The sequence below is a fragment of the Manis javanica genome, chromosome 18 (assembly GCF_040802235.1).
Source record: "Manis javanica isolate MJ-LG chromosome 18, MJ_LKY, whole genome shotgun sequence".
Lineage (NCBI taxonomy): Eukaryota > Metazoa > Chordata > Mammalia > Pholidota > Manidae > Manis > Manis javanica.
In genome coordinates this window covers 8,976,408-8,989,785 of record NC_133173.1, presented here as the reverse complement: position 1 = coordinate 8,989,785, position 13,378 = coordinate 8,976,408, and the positions used below count along the sequence as shown (strand labels likewise).

Here is a 13,378-nt window from a genome sequence, read left to right as displayed (position 1 = left end):
AAGGGAAGCTGCTTGTTATAATATATCAATTCTCAAAAGCAAAGGTACACACTTAAGTAAGCTAAGGTAAGTATTTAACTACTACCTCTTAAATCCCCAAATATTGCACATCCAGAAATTTAGAACATAAAATAAAGCAAGGAGGTCTTCTCTTTAAAGTCTAAGTAAATTTGTTCCAAAAACACTGGAATACTGTAAAATAGTTTTGATCAAAGTGATTCATTACTAGACCAAATTTAAGAGGGGCTCTCTAAAACAAGCAATCTCCTTACCTCTAATATTTTCCAGCAAATTCCCATTTTTAATAGCAACAAAAAATGTGGGGGAGAAGAAAGAGCACAAAGGAACAGGAGTGATTAATGATTAACTTAAAAAGAGGGACTCTAATAATGCTACAATTTATTAAGTTATTATAACTCATACTATCTTAAAACTCAAATACTGTAAAACCAAATGGATAAATGTGTACAGAATTACAATAAGGAATGAAAATCAATCCTTCTCAACATGTAATTAAGATTCTTGGTTTTATGACTTGATCTTACTGGTCTTTAAATTTGAAAACATTTAATAGTGAATTCACAAATTTTGTCTTATTACCAAAACTAGCTTAACTCTTCAATATATTAACAGACTGGGTACTAAATAAGGTGGGCATAAAAACGAACCACAAAATGATCTGAAAAAGACCACCAGCTATTGATCATGAGTAGTTTAAGATCAATTAACGTAAGTAAGAAAGTCATGTTATTTAAGCTTTTACAATCAAATTTTCCCCAGTATTCCTATTAAAACTTGACTGCATGTACATGTTAAGAGAGTCCAAGTTTTGTTTTCTTATTGCTTTTATTACTAAGTCAAAGTCTTGGCTTTCAGACATACCTAAAAGTTACTATTTAAACCATTAAAACTTCTTTTAATAATGAATTTCACTTTGCTTTTCAATCAGACCAAAACACTAGTTGATAAATAACATTTAATGAAACTATATGCAGTAAGTCAACAAATACTTATTGAGCATCCACTATGTGCCAAGCAATTAATCCTTTCAAAATAAAAGGCATGAGGCCAGTAACTATACTACATCGGGCAAGTTCACCTTTGTCCTCACAATCCCCCCCACCAAGAAACAAAAATGGAACTTTGCTATTTTGCAGGCCCCAATAATCACTTATACAATGGAAGATGAAGTAATCAGAAACAAACATTATCCCCTAGAATCTAGATTCCCAAATGTGATTTAAAAACAATTATTCTTATTAAACAGCTAAAATACCATTATAATATCCAAAAAGTTGTCAATAAATACTTTTGAGAACTCATCTAAATTCATTCACATAGCCTTAGTACTAACTCTTTTCCAACTATTTCACAGGTTGGGAGTTAGAGAAACTATTCCCATGGTAGTAGTAGCCATATCAAGCATAACCCCAATATGAAACTTTTTGTTGGGCTTTGAAGTTTAAGAAAAGTTCAGAATCACTTATTATTAGAATTACTACACTGAAATCCATTGAAAAGTATGTACTATTGCCACATCAGAACCCAAGGGCTTCTGATTTCCACATAGGTAGGGAAAAGCTGACATACAGAAAGGATGATACAGGACAAGCAAGCTTAATTTACGAAACAAGATAGTAAAAGTATTTTAGGGTTTGTAGCCATTACTACAACCTCTCTCAACTCTGCCGCTATAATGACAAAGCAGACTTAATGTATAAATGAAAGAACAGTTATTTCCCAGTAAGTTTATTTACAAAAATAGGGGGTAGTTCACCAACACCCAGATCTAGGGCAGAGTGTCAGAAACATCATGTGGGCTTCTTTGCATTTTAACTTTGTCCAAGTTTAAGTGAAGAACATAAATATAGTAATACCTTGGAGTTAATTCATTAAGAAAAAGTTTGATAATAAACTTCACACACATTTAACCATGTTGTATTTTTCTACTACTTTGAGCTTCACTAAATCCCTCATTTTTACTCAGACTCAATTATGCAGAATTTCCAAAGTCATATTTAAAATTGACAAACAAATTAAACAGATAAAACTTACTAAATGCTTCCATCAACATCTTTTATGTCATATTACAGGCCCATGAGAGAATTCTGTCTCGGGATTCACATTTCTGCAGAAAACAAGAATATAATTTTATGCAAAGAAAAAGACAAAAACAGGTTAAGGTGTCATGATTTATTTAGAAATGTCAACATCTTATAAGCATCATTTGCCAGAAGACCAAGACATCCATTCATTTATGAACAAAGACAGAAGATAAGAAGTTCTAACCAAGAGGACCTTAAATTTGGCTGCACAAGAGGCTCATCTGTAGAATAAGTTACTATAAAAACACATGCTAATCTTACTACACTAATGGACAGTGATCGCAATGGGGTAGGAGGGGGACTTGATAATATGGGTGACTACTGAAACCACAATGTTGCACATGTGAAACCTTCGTAAGATTGTGTATCAATGACATCCTAATTTAAAAAAAAAAAAAAAAAACATGCTAAGTCTCAGTTAGCAAGAACTCCAAAAGACTGGGTAAAAATCTGGGGCCCTTTGGTGGATCTAAGGGACAGTTGGAGTTGAGAACTGGTTGTTTAACAGAGCAAACATCACTCCTTAACTGTATGGAATTACTTTATTTTCTGGTATTTCATCTAATATACTTCCAAGTCTTCTAAAGGAAAACTTATATTACCCATGTGCAAGGCCATGTTTCTCACTCCTTATTATTACATTATTTCATATTATTAAGTACTTTAACACTATTACAAGATAAAGTGTTAGGAAATCTTAGGCACAATTTCAAACTATTTTACTACTAATTATGTTGACCTACTCAATTCAAACAACACTAACCCTTTCTTAAATACATACTTTGTATCAAAAATATTATATCCATACTTTTCACTAGACTGAAATACCTCAGAAATTAAATATAGAAGGTAATATTTCCCCTATGTCAAATACCTTCTGAATACAGGTACACACTTTTTTTCAGTAACTCCTGTGCTGAAGTTTGATTACTGTAATCAGAGTAATATATAGAAATATCAAAAAAAAGCTGTTTATAACTTGAAATATTAAAAAGTGGTTCAATTTAAGGATTTTTAGAAAGCTAAAGCACAATTTAAGAAAATTAAGCTACCCAAATGTTTCTCCATAACCACAATTTATAATTTTCAAATTATAAAGCAAATTCCTGATTATCTTACTAAATCTAAACCCTTTAGTAGTTTGGCTAATCATAATTAAGAAATATAACAAAGATCTCTTTCAAAATTACATCTAAGAGTAAGGTGAAAGCTAAAAAGTGAAGCAATTTACAAAAAGCATAGCATCACTTATTTTTAAGCTTCCAGATTTAATCTGACCTTAATAAGAGTATTTGTGAACAAAAACAAGACTTAGATCAACCAAGTTAAATAAATTGACTTGACCCCTAATAAAAAAGGTGCAACTGACTTCAGGAAAATTGGCAAATGTCTAAAGGAAACTCTTCAGTGGTCTGATAATGTGCTTATAGAAAAGCTACCTACCATTTCAAGTATGTGCCTCTGGTTTCTCCACCAAAAACAGAAACAAGTACAAAAACACTGCACCGCAAAAATAACTGGCACTAATGTATGATGATCTACCATACCATCTCCTTCCCAACAACTGACATAGTACTTTGCCTTTTCTTGAAGAGGGTGGAAAGTCAGGGTCAGCTTAAACAGACTACAAAAGATGATTTCACTTATATTCCTACCTATCTTTAATATTTTAATTTTACAGTCTCATTTAATATGAAATTATAGGTATAATGTCCATGTTGAATGCTTATAATAAAAGCAGAGCTGGCTTTGGTCAAGTCTATATTATTAGCTCATTTGTGCTTTACTTAGAATACTTTGTCACCTTTGAAAATCCTTAAAACAATACTTACATTAAGAGTAAAATCTGAGAGCACTATGAAATCTAAGAAATCTTCCACAAAAATAAGGTAGTGATAAAGCCACTTTCGTGTAAGAAAAACCTCTGCTACAACTCACAAACCATTAAAATTAAGCAAAATATCTAGATTAATGACCTAAATTAAAATTACTATGATTACTATGCAGTACACACTAGGAGTATTGGCTTGATTGGCTTATTTGGAAAATGAATCAATTTGAAATATATGGTTTAGTTTGAATAAGTGAAGGATTTTTTTTCTAAAACAGATGTAGACTTTACACAATGTATAAATCAAAACTAACTTGCAGGAAATACATTATCTGAATGTTACATAAACAATCAAGTCAAATAATTTTTATTTATAAAGTTCAGAATACCCTTGAATTTAAATTGCAAAAGCTAATAACACTCAGATATAACAGCCAATTTGAATATTAAAAGTCAGAACTATTCAATGGAAGGAGGAGGTAGCTGGTAAAATGAGGACCTCTATCCCTGAAGTAGAGAAATTTCCTAAAGAAAATGAAATAGATTATGTCAGGCACATAAGCTATAAACCCTCATTTATAATATCAATGGTCAGCTACAAATATTTCATTAAATACATTAACCTTTTAATGTTTTTTAAATTAGAAATCCAAATGCTTCATTGAAGCATTCTGAATGTTGTTTAAAGACGGTTTCATTTTAACTGGTTTTTAAGACTAAATTTCCAGTATGTGTGCATTTATACTATTTATTTTGTATTTTGGAGTGTGTAAAATTAAGAAAGTTGGGTACTTGCCCAGGTCTCCTGTTAGTCAAGTAGTTTCACCAGAAATAATGATTTGCAGTGCAAAAATGACAAAAACTATTCTCCAGTTTGTATAAACATTACCTATTTTTATTGCACAATTTAAGCATTGAAAGGTTATCTTAAAAGATTTAAAGCTTCAAATATTTTTTAAAAATTAGGAGACTTAAGGTTTACAATGAAAGAATGCCAAGATTTTAGGGCTAACTGACATTAGACGCTGGGTCTCCTGATTGATGAATCAGTTAGTTGTATTTTCCACTCTATCACACACACACCCTCATTAATGCAGGAGATGAAGATGTCCTCAAATTACCTTTTTCCCCTATGACTCTCAACAAAGAATAAAATCTCAGGAGATAAATTAATTGGTTGTCCATAGTCCAAATTTTTAAATGATCAATAAACTTGTAGAATAATAGTAAACTGAACTTGAAAGAAAATTTATTTTTACCTATTTCTCATAATGTAGCCTCTAAGTGTCATGTCATGGTTCATGAAAACCTTGTGATTAACTATAAGCACAGCTTCTTTCATTCCAATCTTCAGATAATTTTTAAAGTTATTACCATAGTAACAATTGCAATGCAACCTAATCAACTTGATCAGGTGATTTTTATGATTTAATAATTAGTTCAAAATACTAAAATACAAACAAATATTTAAGTATTTGTCAGTTTCTTAAGCATAATTATAGTAAACTAATTTATACTTATAAAATTTGTTAACTTAAAATAATAGTATCTATGCTTACATTTGTCCTTATGCATTCCATTACTTTTGGCAATCAAAAAAAATATTACCTATTGTTCAAGTGTGGTTCAAGCAGCATATATCAAAATACACTGAGTGTTAGTACTATCCCAGAGATGGAAGTACATGCAGGCCTTTTTAAGATGTGATTTATTAAAATCTTTTATATTATTGGTGATAAAAGGAAAGCTGTATTCAATTATACTGGGGATTAATTTAGAAGTTTTACCATTTAGATTTGTATTATTAAACATAAAACAAAAATCTTCATTTAACATGTCTAATCTCCTTCAACCATTCATTTTTTAATTTCTGTATGTATTGGGTCAAACTGTATTTCTGGTAGGCCATTATTAAGTTTATTACCCATTTATACTTGAACTTCCATTATTATAGTTCACATGTTTGTGTTGTAAAGAGGACCAATTCTGTTTTTTAAATGCCCAACCACATATGAATGCCAATCTAATATCCTATCATTTGCAGAGAATAAACTCTAACCTTGGCATTTGTGTTAAATTAGGAAGAAATATGTTTTGACTATTTTGTGTGTATCTTTAAAACATTATAGTTGGAAATGAACATTTAGTTATCTTCTCCACTATAAAAAACACAAATTGGATCAAACTGGAAAGGTCTGAAAAGGACAACTTAGTTAAAGGAAAGGAAATGAAAGTATTACTATTATCACTTATTCAAATCAACAGAACGAGCCAACAGCTAAGATTTCCACATAAATTTCAAGGATAATTTATATTAACTGGTTATTTCACTATTCTTAAAATTTCCCAAGATATCTATTATATTACATATTCCTAATGGTAAATCCCTTACTAATACCAGCTTGACATTAATTTCCAGATTGAGTGTTAATTTTCAGGAAATGTTCTTTATTCATAACTGATAAGTGGATGTATTTTTTTCATTAACATATAGTTTTACTCAAAGTATAACATACATGTCAAAAATTATTTCTTCCTTTTATGCATTAAAAACAATTACTAGACTACAGATTTAGAGGTGTTTCTAGTTTCCTGTAAGATAACTCATTTCTGTATGTTTGAAAAACAACTTATAAAAATGAGTAAAAAATGATTATTTGAAAACGAAATAGAATTTGAAAGTGACTTTACTTTTTGAAATAGTTTAAGAATTGTTAAGATCGGCAAATGCAAAATTCTAAGTCATTTCTAATATGTGATGTCATCCAAAAAATGGCTGAAAGAATGCATTTCAGATTTTGTAAAGACATAATTCTGATGACTCGACTGATTTGATCATAATCCTGAAGCATTACTTTATTGTAAAGTACTGAATGTCTTACTGCTAATACAAGTTATGTGTATCAACTGTTTTAACATTAATACAAAACTGCTTTGATGTAAGGCAAAGGGATGTGATGGACTTTTTTTCCATCCCTTTTCTGAGATATAAACTCTACAGCTCATGTTTCATTGACAAACTTTATAGTGTTATTTTCCTACTCAAATGCTGGTAGCTATTAAATTACGGATGTTGGATAAAAACATTTACTTACTTGCTATCTGAAACACAGGCTTTCGCACACAATATCCTCAAGGATAAAACTCCACGGTCTCAGTCTTCAAAATGGCATACCTTTGGGGGCGGGGGGAGGGAATTCTAAACAGTTTATTGGTCGAACAACCAATAGCAATAGAAATAAGTGTTTTAAAACTTTGTTTAATATAAAAGAAAAACTAAAAACCTATGTTTACGATTTCAGATTTTTAAAGGTTCTTCCCTATCATCTAGTAGTGTATTACCTAGCTCAAATTTTCCAATAAACTCATTTATTTAAAAGATTTAAATTACTTGTACAGTATATTACAGATCTAAAAAGAAAAAGTGTATCTTTGGTTCATGATTTTCCTCAAAACATAATCAGTCTTTGCTTGTTGCCAAAATTAAACAAAGGCTTATTAAAAGGACGGACCTTCAGTATTTTAAACTATTCAAAAGGCACACTAAGTTACAGTGACTACGCACATATACTTTTCTTTCAATGAAAAGGTTTAAAGGCTTTGTAAAATTATTTCACATATTTACTTTACTCATATTCATGATCACACCTACTTACTGGATATGTAAATTACCACAGAAAAAATAAAAACCTAGTAAGCTTACTTTTATCTAAAAATAACAATTTACCCAGTCTTACCTCAAATAAGAGTTGTTATTTGTTCAGAACCATCATCAACCAAATTTTATATTAATCTTGTAAGTTACCTTTGAAAACAAAAAAGGAAGATGGTATCAATGTTTGATTTTTAAACTATTCTTGGCCAAAGTTTCAATGTGATGAAACAATGAGGACATATTCCAATGATCCATCTACGGACAAATTTTAAGAGTCAGCTCATCAACACACTACCTGTACATTTAAGGTTAAGTTAAGAATCTTATAGATATCATCAGTCTTTGTTTTCCCCATGTTTTGGTTGCACGGACACTAGAGAAGATTAAGGCACTGCGATCAGAAAGAAATACAGAAAATTCGTATCTTTGGACAGACTTAAGATTATGACCTTAATTTTTATTCTTTAGATGCTAGTCAATACACGAAAACAAAGGAAAATTTACCAATTTTAAAGATTCAAATCATCTTAAAATTTCCTTTCCACCTAGAAATACCTTTCACAATTATGAGCAATTAAAAATTAACTCCTCCAGGAGAAATTAGTGAAGTTAAAATGGCCACTGGTTACTTTAAATTTTTAAACTACAAGTTATTTGATCCCACCAAGTGGGATATTAGCTTTGTCTTTTTACGAAGTCTAAAAACGTATTATCTATGATCTTCATTCAATTTCAAACCAAGGTTTCCACATTTTCAGTCTCTCCCTTCCCCCATTTCTCACGTAAAAAGACCTTATGAGGTTAACTAAACTGCTAGCAATTATTTTGCATTTTGCATTCACTATTCAAAAAGGATTCTGAAAAGCCAGATTCAGAATATTCACTTTAAACCACTTCCAATGTTGAAAATTTTCAACAATATTTGAAAAACCAAAATTGGTACGGACAACATATTCTGTAAAATCAAGATATGCGCAACTGATGTTAACATGTAGCACCATACGAAAGCTATTCGGAAAATAAAATACTTGACTGACAAAAATACCTTCAGAAATATAGTCGATTACACCAGTATCTCTGGTTTTGCAAGTACTACGTGCATCTATCCGACACTATTTTCACGTAGGTCTATTTCTTTACAATACCACAATTACCGCAGAATGAAGACAAATATATTCTAAAACACACAATGGTTTGGTGCCATTTGTGAAACCATTAAATTCCCTCAGTTTTTTAAATTCAGACTAGACAGAGGACTCCACAAAATTTTTTCGAAACCAATATATATTAAAATACCGTTCCGTTTTAAACATAACTAGATTTTTATGCATGCAAGAAATGCAACAAATATGGCTCCTCTTCATCGCCCATTACGGAGAACAGTCCTACTTTAATATTTACACTACGGGAAAGTAACTTCACAAAGAGATTTGGTGTCAGAATATTCCTTTGTAAAAGTTTTGTCAAACAGGGTTTGTGATAATGTACCTTATTTTAAAACTTATTTTTAAAAAAATAAAATGATCAATTTAAACTTTTGAAAAGTATAGGAACTGACCTAAGTACGTCCTAACATTCAGGTGTGATAAGTTACAGATAACGGCTCCTTACAACCTTTATTTAAAAAGAACCAAAGAAAATACTTAATCATTATTCAAACATCAGAATGTCAAATAATGTTGGCGTGCCTCCCCGGTAAAATAAACTATCTTGATAATCAAACGTCATCGTCTAGCACCGTAATTAAATTCTATTTCCATTTTAAACTGCTTTGACGATATAGTAAACTTGTCTTCGTAATTTTTTAAATACCAGAAGCACTTCTCCAACTTCTATTTTTAAAAGACAACCTGAACGTCGTAAGGTTTTAATAAGCAGCAAATACCTTCTCATCTGTAACACTGCAGCCGTTTTCAAAATCGGCTTTGAAAGAGTTAAAAGCCAACACCCAAAAGAAAAAAAAAATAACAAGTTTTATTTTTGCTTAAACGTAGTCAGGGTTCCATTGTTCTTTTAAAATCGTCCATGAAGATGAGTTCCCACCTCACCGGAAAGGTTAAAATCCCGTTGGAGAACCTGAAAGGGATTTTCTCTTTTATCCTAAATATCAAAATAACTCACCAGGGCCGGAAGGGGCTCTCCTCGCGCCGTCCCCGTCGGGCTCCCGCCCGCGGCCCCCCGCCGCCGCCCCTTTCCCGGCGGGGCCGAGCCGGGCAGCGAGGCCGCCCCCGGGGTCTGCAGCGGGGCCCCGCGCGCCCCCAGCCCCAGGCCCCCCGCGCTTCCCGCCCGCACAGCCAGCCAGCGCCGCCGGCGGGGCCGCTCGGGGAGAGCCGGCCAGCGAGGCCCGGCCCGCCGCCCCCTCCTGCTCGCGCGCTCAAGGACATTTTGCTTTTCCTCCCAAGGACAAAGGACAATAAAAGGAGACGCGGGGCTACTTACCGGGTCCGAGCGCGGCTGCGGCACCTCCTGGTCGCCCGCACCCGAGTCCCGCGCCGGGCCGCCCTACCGAGCCTCCCGCCCGCGCCAGCTCGAGCCGCCCGGGCCCCGGGGAGCCTCCGCGGCCGCTGCCGCAGCGGCGCTTTCGGCGTCGCGGGCCCGGCCGCCCCGGGCGCCTCTGACGCGGGCTCCGAGCCGCTACACCGCCCTCCTCGCCTCATCCGCGGCCGCTTCGCTCCCGCGGGCCTGCGGACAGCCCGGGTGCAGCTCCCCGCCGGCCGGGGGAGTCCCCGCGGCCGCGACCAAACGCCTGACAGCTCGGGGAGCTGCTGCCTCTCCGGCCATCTTGTGCCGTGTGTGTGGTGTCTCTCTCCCGTCTCCTCTCTCGGCTTTACTCCCTCCTCCTCCTTCCCCCGCCCCACACACCACACAACATGGCCTCTTCGCTGCGGCGGCGGCTGCAGCGGCGGCAGGAGCTCCGCCGCGCTCCTGTCCGCTCCCCTCCCCCCACCTCCCCGCCTCCCGCCCGCAGCCCCAGGACTCAGCGCGCACGCGCACTGCTGCCCGCCCGCCTCGGCCATTGGCTGAGTGAGCTTCCTGCCACCCCTTCCCGGGAGCGGCCTCACGCACGCTCACAGACGTCTTCCTCCCGCCTAACAACAACTACTTCGATACTACTGGCTAGTCCTTGCCCCACCCCTTCAGATACCTCCACGCAGATAGGCTATTCCTAGTGCTACTCACCTCTCGTAGGTGTTTCTGGTTTTCTTGAGGGGTACAGGCTCGCCATTGGTTGGTGATGGAACCTTTGGGCTGGGAGTTGAGCTGCTTCCTTGCTCCCCGCAGTGCGGACCCCTCCGGACAGGCTTGGGGGCTTTTTAGCACGGGTTAGGCCAGGCAAGAATTATTAGTGTGGTGTTCTAAAGATAAGGGCTTCGCCTCCGGAGAAAGCTCGTAATTCGGTGTTTCTGAATTTAGATTTTTTTTTTCTTTTTTTTTTTTAAAAAAAGGAAAATGACTGACGGGATGACAAACGAGATGCAGGTTCATAGCCCTCGGGCAAGCAGCCATATCTCCTCAGCTACAGAACCCTCACGATTTTTCTTCTAAACAGCTAGTCCTTAAAGGTCACAGAGTCAGGACCAGTGGTTTTACAACCAAGGCATCCCCATCACCCAATATTCAAATTGAGATGCCATTTATTTGAGGGTTTGTAAGCTGCTTGTTGCCATTTACGCCAGACCGCCTCGTGGTTATGTCCAGTGCCTTGAGGCCTTGACGAATCAGTATCTCCCCTCTAGGGCAGTATTTTTAAAGGGGTAGTTTGAAACTAAACTGTCACATTCTACCTGTCCAACTTCCCAGAGGATCAGGCCAAACAAGCTTCAGTTCCTTTTAAGCAAATCTCTTTTTTTTCCATGATGTCTTCCTATTTCAATCTGGTAGCAAGCAACTCTAGGCCGACCACAGGAATAACTTAAACCTAAATTTTCCTGAAGTGGATGGGAAAAGAAAAAGGTGGCTCTCTCCCCCTGGCAGCATATTTGAAATCTCGCTCCTTTTGTCAAGGGACCTGGAGAAAAGGAAAGGAACACCAGATGCTCTTAGTTTTAACGTATTTATTTGAGGAGAGGGCTCTTGGGCCAAGGTGGACAACTCTTAAATTCTCTTGAGACCCTGCCCCAAGGTTAGGATCAGAGAATGTTCAATACTCAGGGGGGCCTAGGAAACGACTGGCCCTTTCTTCTGAAAATGACACAGTTAATTAAGTTGACTCAATATTGCATCAGCCACTTGGGCAGAACTAGGGCTGGAACCCAAGTCTCCTGACTTACAGATCTTAATGTCCCTTCTATGCAACTTGGCTACCCTTCTAAGCAATATAATTTGAGCTTCAAGTGGGCATACAGAAAGAATGCTTCTTTAACTGAAATTAAATTTTAATTTCCAAGAGACATTCCCACACACAGTGTAGCTTTGAACATTGTAGACCTGCAACAAGACACAGTTTTCCCTGAAAAATACTCACCCTGAGCCCTTTTTCCTCACTCTCCCTGGTGTATTTGGCTGTGCTATTATTGTTCCCTCCCTTTTCCACCTCCTACCACTATCTGAAATCCATCTTTGATTCTGTTTTTCTAGATTTATCACCAAGTACTGTGCCAGCACAACAGGCCTGAGCAGGCCTTTTTTAAAATGTCTTCTGAAAGGCATGGACTTAGCTTTGTGCGGGGCATTGTTCTAAGCCCTCATTATGGATTGTCAGTTGATCACACACAACACCCCAATAAGAGACTGTTATTAGCCCTGTGTATTGCCTCTATCAGAAAACAGGCACAGGACTTTAACTTGCTCAGGTTCACTCTGGCACCAGGACTGAGCCTGGGTAGGGCTCCAGACCCCATTCCCTTCTGCCTCTTCCGGTTTCTTTTTGAAGACTGCCCTCTTGCCAATAGGTTCACTTGGATCTTCTGTTTTGTGGAGCCGTCTGACGTGCCACCTGCTGCCTCCCTGACTTCGTTGAAGTGTTCCACCTTCAGAATCGGGCTTTCTTCCAATTGGAAAATATCAGATCCCTTCTAACCTAATTCCCAGACGTGGGCCCCACCCTGTTGCCCTCAATCTCCCAGCATGCTACATGGGATCTACATAGCCCTCTGGTTTGTTTCTTCCTTGATTATGGATCCCCACAGCTCAACTGTGGAATGTCTCCTTTATATGAAGATACACATTGTGTGGCTTACAGAAAACCGCTTTCTTCTAAGCTTACATCATACCCAATGTCCTCTTCAATGAGGGCCTTTATCTCCTACATTGAAACTTTAGTCCCTATCACATGCGACACCCATGATTTCTTCTGTAACATGTCTGTAGCCATCCATCCTTAGACTTAGACTAGCTCTGTCCTAAATTAAAAGCTCCTGACACCTAGCAGACCACATCTTATTCCCTCTACCCTCCCTCCTCTAGTCATGCTGGTCCCTATTCCTGCTGTCTCTTTCAGGGAGAGCCTTAGCCTTGACTCATTTAAGGGAAAGTCCTCAGCATGTGGCTCTAACTACCTCTGTTCCAATTTAATTGTGTCCAAAAGAAAACCTGGATGGGCAGAGAATATTTCTGGAAGGATACAGGGGTCTGTTTACACTGGTTGCCTCCAGGAGGTGGAGAACAGGATGGGAAGGACCCTTCACTCTACACCCCGTTGTGACTTTTGGATTTTAAACCATGTGAATGTATGACCTTTTTCATGGAAGAAAAAAAAAACTTAACTCAATATTCTGCTGAGCTAAAAAGCTGACACTTGGAAAGGAAGGTAAATTTCTTTTAAAAACTTTTTGCCTGTGACATCTG

At 37.0% G+C, this 13,378-nt stretch overlaps 1 protein-coding gene and 1 long non-coding RNA gene across 4 annotated transcripts in view; both read right to left on the bottom strand.

The window, feature by feature from the left end:
- The window catches only part of CHD2 (chromodomain helicase DNA binding protein 2), a 129,349-nt gene extending 118,843 nt beyond the window's left edge, over window positions 1-10,506 (bottom strand). For both annotated transcript variants that reach the window (XM_037000531.2, XM_073227225.1), the window contains exons 1-4: window positions 10,031-10,506; window positions 7,674-7,741; window positions 7,032-7,111; window positions 2,056-2,128 (exon numbers count right to left, since the gene is read on the bottom strand). The gene's annotated coding sequence lies outside the window, so the exon portion shown is untranslated. The remainder of the gene's footprint in view (window positions 1-2,055; window positions 2,129-7,031; window positions 7,112-7,673; window positions 7,742-10,030) is intronic.
- A 494-nt stretch (window positions 10,507-11,000) lies between these two features.
- Window positions 11,001-13,378, bottom strand: part of LOC118968761 (uncharacterized) — a 45,003-nt gene continuing 42,625 nt past the window's right edge. For both annotated transcript variants that reach the window (XR_005056594.2, XR_012127213.1), the window contains exon 4: window positions 11,001-11,600. This is a non-coding gene — a long non-coding RNA (uncharacterized lncRNA). The remainder of the gene's footprint in view (window positions 11,601-13,378) is intronic.